Consider the following 13462-nt stretch of genomic DNA (forward strand, 5'->3'; position numbering starts at 1 on the left):
GACATTTTATTTGGTTTGTCACTGGTTTTAAGGTGTTGGATTACATTCTTGGTGGCCTTCAGGAAAGGCCCAGAGCGCGTACTCCTCTCTGGACGTTAGGTCCTGCGCTGTTCGGGATTGTGACTGATGTCTGTTGCCTTAAGCTCGAGGGCAGAGGGGAACTGGTGCTGGAAAGGGAATAACCCCTTTGTTTCTGCTGTAAATTGAGTCTAGCTTGGCAGGTGTGTGGTTGAACTCTGACCTCCCTCACCCCACCAATCGTTATAATCACTAGTGGCAGAGCGGTGTTTGAGTGGTGTGTTCGGCTCCTGTGCCATTATAAGTCTCGCCAGAGCTGGCTTGCGTGGGCTCCGACCTCTTGGAGGTTCTGAAAGGTGAGGTGGACCGAGCTCTGTGTGAGTGATGAAGTAAATAAGTGTGTGTGTGAGAGAGAGTACCGCTGCAGTCCTATGCACGTGCGCACACACACACAAACAGTGTTTTTCGAGAGCACGGCCGGGGGCAGCTGGAGTGGTGCTTTGGAGGAAGTGACATAGCGGCCATGTTGTTGACAGAAGGGGAGGCAGGCCTGGCCTCTCTCTTTTACCCCAGGGGCATTAAACTCACCCTGTCCGTTAGTCACGTCTGCGGCAGGTCATGTGACTGATTTTTCCTCTCCCTCATGCATCTCTTCTGTATTTTCACACTCCACAATGCCATTGTGGTCAGATTGCAGAAGGCTAATTAAAGCCTGTGGATGGCAATTAGCGTCATTAAATGCAATGTTACAAGTGAGCCTGGTGATCGAGTGAATGAGTCACGATTTCGGCAGTTCAGTGGGGGCGGCAGCTTGCACACAAGCTCTGTTGGGGTCTGTGATTAATGTGCAGATGCAGGAGTCTGTTGGATTTCTTTGAATCTAAACTCCTCACTACGGTAGCAGGGGTGGTCATGGTACATACACGGTTCCATACCTGTCCAGCATCCACCCCCACCCCCACCCCCCGACAGGGTCTGTGGATTTATTATTCCTAAGAGCAGGAGAGGAAATGAGGGGCTTGGCTGGAGGGCATTAAAATGGAGGGAATTAATACGGCCTCATTTAAAAGGGAGAGACTTATGTGCCATTAACTCAGGTCGAGCATAAGAGGAGTGGTGCTTCTGAAAACTGTTTCGACCAGATAAGATATTATTAACAGTATTATTCAGTGTATTTACTTTTATCACCGTGACCCTGAGTTATTGCCAGCTTGCTAGCATTTAAGCACAGTAGCACATTTTGGACGTTTATTTGGAGCCCTGCCCTTGTTCCCTCCTCGTATTTGTGTGCGATTCTTTGAGTGACTGAGCCCCTGTGGTTTGCTAACTTCACCAGCCCCCTGCTGAGCCGTGCCCTGTTTCCCCTATGGGCTGTGGAGCACTTTAAAACTGAAATCAAAGCAGGAAATGTCCACTTTGGATGGAGCCCTGTCAGGTTTGTGTGGGCCTCAGGGCTGGCTGTGGGACACGTCTGGGGTCTCGGTCTCGTGTCAGAGCAGAGCAGCTCCTGTGTGCTATCACTCTGAGAGGAACACCCACTTCCTCTTACTCTTTTATTACTCTCGCCTTTACTCTCCCTGAGAGGAACAGCCACTTACTCTTACTCTTCTATTACTCTTGCCTTTACTCACTCTGAGAGGAACAGCCACTTCCTCTTGCTCTTCTATTACTCTTGCCTTTACTCACTCTGAGAGGAACAGCCACTTCCTCTTACTGTTCTATTACACCTTTATTTACAGTACCCTGAGGATCCTAAAAGTTTTCTGTTTGTCTGCGCGCATTGGGCTGAGGAGCTGCCGGGTTTACTCGGCTGTTTCGTCTCCGCGCTTCGCCGCTGGAGCGAGCGCTGCTGCAGAGGGGCGCTCTGCGTTTCGGCCTCGCCGCCGGAACGCGCTCCGCGCCGGAGACGGGCTCCGCATCTGCCGTCCTCCTCCCGGCAGCCGCTTTGAAACGCTCCGGCGGCCGCGGGCCAGGAAGCCTGCTCAGAGCCGAGTACGGCAGAGAGAGCTCCGCCCAGCCTGCCGGCAGCGCGGCTCCCAGAATGCATCGCTTCCCCCGTCCCTATCTGCTCCGTTTTACTGCCTCTTTTGAATACAGGGTTCTTTTGGAGAGAGGGAGGGGAGGAAGGAAGGGAGGGAGGGAGGGAGGGAGGCTGGCTTCAGCTCTGCGGTGGTACCCAGCCTCGTTCCTTATCTGCTGCCTTTTCAGACACTAACCCCGTAATTCAGTTATTTGTTCCCTTAAATGTTTGACAGTTCAGGGAGTAATTGAGCGCTTTTGTTTTCCCCCACTGCGTTCCTCGGAGGAGAACCTAGTGCCGTTTCAAAGGAGCATGAAACAGAGTACACGCTTCAGAGGCCACGGAGGCTTTTATAAAGGAACAGCAGTCACTGAATGTGCCCCCTCAAACTCACTACTGTGGGGACTCCGTGTACGTCTCGCTCCCCCCTCCAGACTTGTTGCTTTGTGGTCTTTGCCTTCCGAAAGTCCCGGAGATTCCTGAAATAATCATGTGACCTCTGAAGATCATGTGACACCCGCTGATGCATAAGAAAATTCAGAAGTAATCACAGAGCCCTGTAGTTTTGAGCAATGCCAGCGCACATTACGCACTGAAGTAAGGTCTGGGAGTAACTATGGATCAGAAGACTATTCGCACACACAGACACTTGTAATCTATATACAAATGCAATGGCTCTTGTTCGTAGTGCTGACATCAGTCTGCTGTGTGCTAAGTGTGTGTGAACTGCAGGGAAATGAAATGAGAGCTTGCTTGATGCGGTGCCTTTATATTCTGCATTGGAGTATTGTTGAAAATGGAAGATGGCAGTACAGATTTGCCGACCGTGTTAGGATGAGTCGATGGTTGTTTAGAACCAATAATGTGTGGGCAGTGTGAAATGTTTCTAAATGTTTCTAAACTTTCACTTTGAGATGAGTGCTTCAAATCAGTCATCTATCTTTCTGATACAGATTACTAGCAAAATCATCAAAGATTTAAAACTCTGAAAGTACTGAAGGAATAACGAACAAAAGAACACTGAGCAGGTATTTAAAATTCAAAATTCCAACGGACTATCAAATGCATTCTGTAAATGTCATTTGATTTAAAGTAATGCCAAGCTAAAGGTTATGTGTGGTTAACACTCAGAATGATGAGGTCCTAGATCAAATTTAGCATATTTATGTATTTCATTTCATATGTATTTACATTTTATCGCCTGTATTAAGTCATTCAGAAATCTCTATTTACATTTTAGGCATTTAGCCGACACTCTCATCAAGAATAGCTTACTTTTTTAACATAAATGTATAATCCATTTATGCAGCTGGATATGTACTGGAGCAGTTTAGGTTATGCTCCTTCCTCAAGGGTGTAACAGCTGTGCTGCACCTGGGAAGAAACCCTGCTGCTTCATTTGCATGTCCGGATCCCTTAAAATTATGCTTCACTCTCTCCAAAGCATTGACGTCAGAACACAGACTCAATGAGAACAACTTCTAAAAGATTCCTGGCTAAATCTGGTACAGTACTTTCAATGGTAACATTGTAGATTGCGTCTGAAATGTAATGGAAATAATGTGAAGTTTAAAAATGGAAAAGTTGCCCAGTAACCTGCACCTGATTTAGATGTTTTGTCCCGCTGTGTGGTTGACAGTGTGTATGGCCTTACTCCCTGACAGAAACACCTGCCCCAAATACCCCAATTTAATGACACCCCTACTTTCACCCACGGCTTTCAAATCAAAACGGAAATTGCACACGTTCATATTTTGGTCTCTGACTTTTCATCAAACACCCATATCTAAATATCTCCATGAAATTCATAATGCTTCAGTTCAGTTGATAAAAACTGAAAAGCAACAATGTCTTATCTTGAGCAGTGCATGTTCTGTAATTGAGATATTAATTCTCCAAAAGAGCATAATTCTTACAAACATGTATGCCGATTTTCTGAGAGATCAAAATTAATAGTGCATCACACAGAACGAATCATGCCATTTCTGGATTTTACTCTTTCCCTTTGTGAAGTCCGGGGAGAGTAATTCATGTTTCAGAGTTCACTGCCCTGCAAACGTGGTAATTGGGCTTTTCTTGATCACATGATCGCATGGGCTGTACCTGATTGGAGCCCTTGCCAGGAGCTGTTCACTTTACCTGAACCCTCAGAATTGCAGGCCCTACAGGGGCCCCCATTTAAGACAAACAAAGCACAATTTGCAACACTAACCACACAATTCAATCAAAATCAACAGTTCCCACATACTTAACCACACAAAAGGCAAAATGCATACATAGAGAGACTTACTTAATGTGTTTATAATGCTACATATATCTTGCTAAATTTGTCTTTTCAGATCCCAGGTTACAAGAAAGACTATTTTTAGTCAGGGAAAAAAATTAAAACTGTGTGGCGTGTGATAGAATGACAAATCGTTTCCAGGTACAAATTTAAACTTTTGAAAGTCACCCACCGTCACATTTTCCCAGTCAATTCAGTTTTACATTTCAAAGTGGTGGATCTCTGCCCTGCTTGAGGCCTTTTTTTTTAGTTGTCTCCAAAGACCGCTGCCTGAATCCCATTTCCATTTCTCTGCCCCCCCCCCCCATCACTGTTCTCCTGAAAGAACTACTCCCATTTGCTGAGGGAACATCCCCCCTCAAATGAACTCTTCAGTCCTTCTTACAGAAGAGTCACGACAGTAGGACAAGACCTTGGGTGGGAGGATCATGGGAAGGATCATAATTGCTTGGTTGGCAGCACAAATGAAGAGGGCGGCCAGGGCCGGATGTCTGCTGGTCTCCAGGGAGACGGGGCAATTTGAAGTGGGATCCACATCCCGATTGGCTTTGACATTGTAAAATAGCCCTGGACCAAGGGAGCTAGTTTCCCCAGTCCATTTACAGAGGGAGGCTCGTTAGGGCTTAGACCTCTGGCCGTCTGACCGGTCATGTCAGTCTTGCATGTCCCCAACATGCCGCAGACTTTGTTCTCTTAGCAGAAATTGAATTCTAGATTAGAAATACCTGACTACGCCAGATGGTTTGATTATGAGAACACTACATTTTTTTAGTGTATTTGTTGGATTTCATTGAATTTGTTTGGTGTTGAATCATCCACAAACAGATGGCTATGTGGTAACTAGCATATATCAGTGTCACCATTTCAAAATAATTATTTGTTCTAAAAGTTTTTTTTATATGCCATTTTTATCTTTGCAAATGTAACCATATCAGTAAAATTTAATGGTTTGAAATGGAAGGCATAACACAAGATAACTTGCAGTTACACATCTGCTGTGTTTTCGGGTAATTAACTCTCCGACCCTTGGAGATGAATCAGTCAAGCATGTCAGAGTAGTTCTCCAGTTATGATACTGGGGGTAAGAGAGATCTATAGTGCTTCTCTGAATGTTGTTACATGAACACAGTATTCCAGGTAATGGTCTTTATCCTGATTATGCTCATTATTCTTTTTTAAGCTGCTCATGGTCTTAATCCTGGTTCATATTCTGAATAGGATTTTTACATGAACCGTGAAATATGATGGTTGGTAATATTCCTAAATCCCGAATAAACCCTGTAAAGGACATGCATGAAATATCCTTTTAGCTCTGTTGTTTGGGAGACATGCTTGCTTTTTCATTGTGTTTTTTTTTCTTTTGGCAAACATTTTCATTATTTTATTAGAATTCTTTATAAAGACATAGTTGTGGGGGTGCTTTCTTCTGTCTATAAATCACAGTTTAACCTATTCATGTCCTTCATAACTGAGAGATAAAAAAATTAGTCTTGCAGTGACTCGAAAAGGTAAGGTTTTGGCTTCAATGTGACCGCAAACTAGTGAATGAATTATGAACCACAGATTTTATGAAAAATGGAACATACAGATATGTATGTATGTATGTATGTACGTATAAAAAAAGGGGTATATTCCAAAGAATATGTTTGCATGCTTCGGTATTTTGTTTAATAGAGTGATATTATTTCAGTTATTCATGTCATAGTAAGAACTATGAAAATTCTGGTTAACTTTGAAATATTGGTAGTTTCTGTCACTTTACTCAGTCAATATGAAAAAAGACATCACCGATGACACCTCAGGACTTAATAACATTTTGGCCAAACGGTAATACTGTTCTCAACCATTTTACTACGCTGCTACCATTACTCTAGTAATAATTTTATTTGTATAGCACTTATCAAAACAGAGTTACAAATTGCTCCGCAAGACAATAAAAAGATAAAACCATAGATTAATAAAAGCGTGTTGTGGTAGAGTTAATCAGAACATTCTCCCACATCAGCTGTCAAGGGGAGATCCTTCACCACTCTGAGGAGGACTGTTTCAGTGCTATGTAATGTCATGAACCCTGACTGGAATTGTTAATGTTATTCAGATAAGATATTAATTGGGTAAAAAAAATAATAATAATTCTTCGAAAGGAATGGCAATTTTTGCATGGTTTTTCAGACGAGGAAAAACTATGGCATTCTTAAAGCTAGAAGGGAAATTGCCTGTGGCCAACGAATAATTAGTGATAGATAATATGTTGGGCTCTACAGTGTCAGAAATAAAAAATGTAGTGCAGCTCAGATGAGAGATGGTATCATTTAAAAACTTGAGTAGAAATTAGTAGAAAACATTTTGAAACAGCAGAATTATCACAGAAAATGGCTATTTCAATATCGTAAGCGTCTATCTGACTAATATTTTCAACCTTCTGGACAAAATGGATTAAACTCCTCACACTTTTCTGGGGTAGCTCCAATTGAAGAGCTGGACAGAGAAGAGATGACCGAGTCTACAACTTTAAACAAGGTGTTTGAATTGTAGCAGTCCCTTGATATAAGGTCAGAAAAGAATGCCACTCACGTGTCTTCAACCAAGTATGCATTAGTTTCTTTTTTTATATCATGATTAGTCTGTATTTTATTTATTTTACTTCCAGTTACATTCTGCTTTTCTGCATTCTCTTTTAAGAGCCCTGGTACTTTCATTAATCCACTGTAGATCTCTTGGCTTTGACTTGCCATCTATGTGAGGAGCGATAGAGCCAACTATAGGTGAACACGTTTAATTAAAGTGTGTAATTAAGTCCTCAGTGTGGTTTAGGGATAGCTTTGAAGAAAGGTCTCTTGCTAAAAAGGCCTCAGTGAATTTGGCTGCAGAATTGGAGTTAAAGATATGAAAGCGGACGGGTGAACAATATGTCGGCGTAGGGTGATACAGAGGTATGTCACAGAACTGCCTTGTGTTCAGGCGCACACATGTCTTTAGTCTCTACATTGTTTAGGAGCTGGCCAAAAAAGAGTACAAGGCCAAGCGTGTGGCCCTTTAAATGAGTCGATCCACTCACAGATTGAGTGAGGTTAAAAGGCTCAAAAGGCTGTGTAAAATCTTTTATAATGACAGTATATTTATATGATGGCGCAGCGTTGCGATCGCTCCAGTTTGTGGGTCGAGAGGAATCGCTGCACGACCTTGACACTTTGTTTTAAGCGCTGTATGCTGTTTTACTGCTTGAACCGTGAGGCATTGATTTGAGATTTTGCCTCCATTAGCGGGGCTGTGTGCTTGCTGGCGGTGGGCCTTTCGCTATTCTGCGCTAATGAATGGGGCGCCAGCTGCTCCATCCGGGTGCCAGCGCTCGTCCCATCTCAGGCAAGGCTGTTCACTGCGTGCCTTTCTAATTTCTCAGCTCAGAGCTGTCACAGTTGAGACGAGTATCTTGCCTGCATTACGACTGATTGAAAAAGTTTTAATAGTCAAGAGAAGCCAGTAGACAAACCAATGCTATAGCTCTATGACTGCACTGTGGTTCCCTTGGAGATAGATCACACCAGGGGTAATCCCACATGGATTGGGTTTCAACATGTGGACAAGGGGTCGTTTCTGGACTCCTGGTTGATATGTCTGATAAATCTGATTAACTTGATGGGATCTGAGCTGGTGAGATATCAGAAATCAGCAAACACTGTGCATATATGAGATGATCCCCATGTATGCCATATATTCAACAGAAGTGCTGTTACGTTGCCGGTGAATAACTGCTATTGGACTAAATCACTTCCCTTCAACAACAGATATGGGCAGACAGCAGGAGATCTGATCTTACTTCCTTTATAAAAGTGCAAAATAATGATATTGTAACTGTTTCACAATACAGTGAAATTGCACATTGTGGTCCAGCAATATGATGTCGTCTTCTTCTTCTTCGTCTTCTTCTTCCACAGTGTGGACCATATCAGCTTTAACCCCATGTGCTGTACTGTACACACCAGCACACGTCTGCTCTCATCAGCTTAATACTGACCTCTGCTAATCTTAATTACAAGAAAAATGTGTTCAACATTTATAGTAAGTGAACGGTTATCAGCGATGACCTCTCTCATCTTATTAGATATATTCAGCTGTTCTAATTAACAAGCATCCATTGGAAGGATTTATTTTCATATGGAACTATTACTTGGTGAAACATAATGTTCACCTATGCACTAAATATTGTAGCTTACCACAGGAGACAGATGGAAAGCAGCTATATGTTTGGTTTGGACTGACATGATGCTCCTTTTCCTGAATGCACAACTTTTTAAACTCCCAAAGGCTATTTTTAAATCCCATAGTCACATATGTGGGTCTAAGACTGCCATGTATACACAATAGAGTGCAGTGACTGAGGAATCTGTTAGAATGTGTTTGTGTGTTTTTAAGTGATAAGAACATGAAAATGTTACATTTGCAGCCGTATAACCCACTTAAAAAATGAAAAGGCACTTGTGAAAAGTTGGCAGTGTAGTATAATGGTTAGAGAACTGGGCTTATGATCCAAAGGTAGTAGGATTGATTCTGATGTGGGTCAGTGTTTTTATACTCTTGAGAAAGGAGCTTTACTTGAATTTCCTCTGAATATGTCAGCTGTTTAAATGGATACTGTACAAACATGCTAGCTGTCTATGTTGCTCTGGCTACGAGTGTATGCTAATGATAAGTGCCTTACATGTAATGTGGAACAGTAGTTGTTTTCAATTAATAAGCTATACTGGTATAATATAATGATTTTCTCTTGCACGATTACATGACATTCTCTTTCTCCTCCAGATTTAAACAAAAAATGACTTTTGCAACAGATGTGCCACTTATTGCTGCTGTGGTATCAAATTTGTCCCTCTGTTGACCCCGAAGTACGAAGGACCAAGGCCATCATCTGCTAGTTTCCAGCTGGACATCTGATGTCACCGAGTGACGTTGGCTGGGCCACTGCTAAACAGACATTAATCAATAAGATGAATGAATTAGCTCTCAGTAAATGGATTATGATGTGCAGTAATAGAAGATATTCAGCATGTTTATGGATGGATAGGCTACAGAGATAACACCCAGCTGCTGCTGTCTTGAGCAACAGAAGTTTTCTCTCACCTTTTTATGCCAACATATTTCAATGTCTTTTGATTGACAAGAAACGTAAATTGATCAACACACTTTTATCAATAAATTATTTGGATATTTATCACAAAGTGCAGCATCATTTGTTTGAAATTGGTATGAAATTGGTTATACACCTTTTATCAATTCACAGAAGTTAACATTACGGTCTGTTCATCAATCAAATTTCAAATGAAAAAAATGCTTTATTGACATGGCAAATATAGGCACTTGTATTGCTAATATTAGAATATTGGTCGATATTCTCCAGAAATATAAGGATGTGTGTATTTTTAGTTTAAATACAGGCAGTACAGAGGATATTAAAAAAAATACATTTAAAAATACTTAAAACTTTTACTATGCCTTAAGCAGGTGAACAGGTATGTACTTTAAGTTAACTTGACTTCTGGGAAAAAGTCCCTTGGAATGTCATGTCTTGCTTTTAAATGAATCCTATGGGGACCAGCAGAGGAGGAAAGATGGGGTTTTATTTAGCAGAGGTGATTCGATGGCATCCTGGGATTGTGGTCACTGCACCAGTGAGCAGCCTGTTCCTTGCAATAAGTACCATGAAATCTAATGAGCACAGTCGGTCAGAGCTTCCCTATCAACACCCTGCTTTTCCCAAGAGGAACCGCAGCCAAATGCTAATCCACTTAGCTTCAGCCATCCCAAAAAAAGAGCAGATTAGCGAAAGATACAGTCTGTGGGAGATGCGCTGGTCTCTAAAGGCCAGCAGCCTGTTTGATAAGGTGTGTGAACAGCCTGCACTTGGTGGCAAAGCCCAAAGCACATTTGATGAGGGTTTGGAGGGTTCTCTGGCCTCGGCTTGGGGATGTTTCTGTTGTTTTATTGTCGTTCAGAGCTGGCAGAAACTTGCGGGGAAGAAACAGATGCACCGTGTGGTTGCTGTGAGAGCAGAAAATGAAAGCTCTGGGAGCTCCAGTGGATTTAAAAAGGGCAGGCTAGCACAGGCTTGGCAGAGCACAGAATAGCACAGCCTGGGCAGAGCACAGGCTAGGCATGGGCACAGGCTAGCACAGGCTGGGCAGAGGAAAGGCTAGCTCTAATAGAAGATGAGACCAATGGGCGGATCATTAGTCCTCATCCACCAAACTTTACAGTTGGCATTGTGCATTTTGGCAGGTATTGTTCTCCTGGCATTCACCAAACCTAGGTTCGTCCGTCAGACTGCCAGGTAGTGAAGTGTGTTTCATCACTCCAGAGAACAAATTTTCACTGCTCTAGAGTCCAATGGTAGTGTGCTTTACACCACTCCTAGACATTCCCACAATGCACATAGAGTTTACCAGGGCAGCTCTAGCAGGGCAGAAATTTGACAAATTGACTTGTTGAAAATGTGACTCCCTATGACAGTGCTACATTGAAAGTCACTGAGCTCTTCAATACGACTCATTCTATTGCCAATGTTTGTCTATAGAAACTGAATGGCTGTATTCTTGATTTTATGCACCTGTTGGCAATGGGTGCGGCTGAAGTAGCCAAACCCGTTAATTAGATGGGGGCATCCACATACTTTTGGCTGTATAGTGTGTGTATGAAACTGCAGTAACATTATGAACAGTGTAAAAATGTAATTACACAGAGGACATTTGTGGCCTCTGGCTTCCTGACCATGGGACTGACCCTCCTCAGAGTCACGTTCACAACTATCATCTCCGGTCAACCAAGGCATAATGAAGTGCCTGTTCCTCTGTGCCTATGCTTTCCGCTTGTGACCCTGCAATAAGCTCACTGTTTGATCAATTAGGCACCAGTTTGGGGGCAGGAACACCCTCTTTTTGAGAAGAAAATGAAGGGCCCAATTTAGTATGCTTAAACATTAAACAGTATTTGATTGACAGCTCCAATACAAAGAGCCAATCAAATGTTCAGGTGCCCAAAATAATCTACCAATCTGATTTTAAGGAACGCACGTGGGGTCCGTCGCATCAGTGATATTTGAGTGCAAAAGCTCAACAAAAACTTAACAACTTTGCTCTGAGGGCAAAGACTCTGTCTAACTGACCCGAAGGACCTTGTCTGATCATCGAGACAGAGATCTGATCACCTGACACCGTCTGTGAAGTAAACAAAGCTGGTTTATTCCCCTTCAACAGCTGTTCTGAGGAACAAGTATCTCCAGACTTTTCGTCCATATCTCACCTTGCTAAAACTTTATTTTATGAGACTGATTCAACAAACTAACCACATAATATAATATAAACTTCTTGTTCTGTACAACCCTGACCAAATCTCACTATAACAGATATCCTAAATGTTAATTTTAAGCATATGTTCTCCTTTTTCTAAATAGGCTCCATGAATTAAAAGGACTAAAAATATATCCAAGTAAAGTGATCAGCTCCTTCTCAGCATGATTACTGTGCATAACAGGATAAATTTACACACGGATTTGCAGATCACTTTACTTGGATATATTTGTGGATTTATGTGGTTACAGTTTGAAATCTGACATTGTGTCCTCTTAGCTTGCAGACAGAATGCAAGCCTGTGCTCTGTGCAACTTCAATTACTTCCCTCACAGTGATTTTCATTCAGTGCAGTAAATATCTTTAGTGCCTGTAAAGCAGAACGACCTTTTCGCTGTGTTATGTTGCAGAAGGGATGAAGTTCTGTGTCATAATGCACTTCTCTCTGACCCCTAACACTTTATATTAGAATGCTGGAAAACTGACAGATGCTATTTCTCAAAATGAATACATTTTGCGGGCTTGGCCTGAAAAGCACAGCTTATGTCAGCGTTTTGTAACTTCAAGAAAATCAAACATTGTGAACGAAAAGGTGAAGTGTCGGGGTTATATATTATGAAACCCTTGTGCACTTACAGCTTGAATTGGCAATCACAGTGCGAGCAGACCAATGCAGGGAGCATGGCTGGATTTGCTCATACATATAGACGGATTCCTCTCAGCGTGCAAAACAAAGTAATTGGCAGCTACCAGCTGCTGTGACTGAAAACAGGGCACACTGACTAAAAAGGTAGGGCTGCCATTTTAAAATAAACACCGCTGACAACTGCCAAATTATGCAGCCATCACCTTAACCATTTTTGATGATTCAGGCGTCAAAGTGATCACTGTTTACACTTTCCCATCCAAGTTTTATAACTGGCGAAAGGTGCCAGCCCACTTTGTTACCACCGCTAAAGACATCAATACAGTCAGCTTGCAATCTGAGGAGAGTTGAGCTAAATTGGGGTGCTGGACTCGGCACTGGGTGTGGTCCCCATGGGGGACCTCTTACATCCTCTGTGAATTTTAGAGTTTCACATATCCTTTGAAGCACATCTAGCCCATTCAATACACACAATCTGGTAAACCTGAACAAACACATCACCAGCTTTTAGCATACACCCATGGGCTACATGTAAAACCTTTACACTGAAGGAGGATATCACAGATATGAGGGCTGTCAGTATAAAAATACAAACCGATGGATACGACTCAGCATCAGGCGAAACATAGCTGTCACTGGACTGTGCATTGACAGCCATTTTCTTAAAACTGTATATTGCCCATAGGGTATTCAATTTATCTCAACTTTAACAATAGATACAGCTACATAATTTTACATACTGCTTCTTAAATGTTATAGCTAGGGCGTGTCAGAGGCTTTTTTTAATATGTTTTGTCATTTTCATTTAATTTGGCATTTTATCTGTAAAAATAGGTTGTTAACACATCAAGAAACGCGTACGCAGCATCATTGGAATTTAAGATATCCCCTTCAACTGAAGGATATTTTTCTATAGGCCTATATCTTTACTGTAAATCGTTTCTATTTCCAATGTGAAACGGAGTCTTTCGATTTATAAAACTTTTTTCAGTTTCTGATTGTTCAGGAATGTTTCAGTTTCCTTCTAAACTGAAGTCATTTGTTCATTATTGTATATTGAACATGCATTTATTCATTAATATATTCTGAATAGGCATTTGTTTGTTAATACAAATTTATTTTATGTGGGTGGAACAGACTTCTTGCTGATCATC

Source organism: Anguilla anguilla, chromosome 18 (genome assembly GCF_013347855.1).
Source record: "Anguilla anguilla isolate fAngAng1 chromosome 18, fAngAng1.pri, whole genome shotgun sequence".
NCBI classification, from domain to species: Eukaryota; Metazoa; Chordata; class Actinopteri; order Anguilliformes; family Anguillidae; genus Anguilla; species Anguilla anguilla.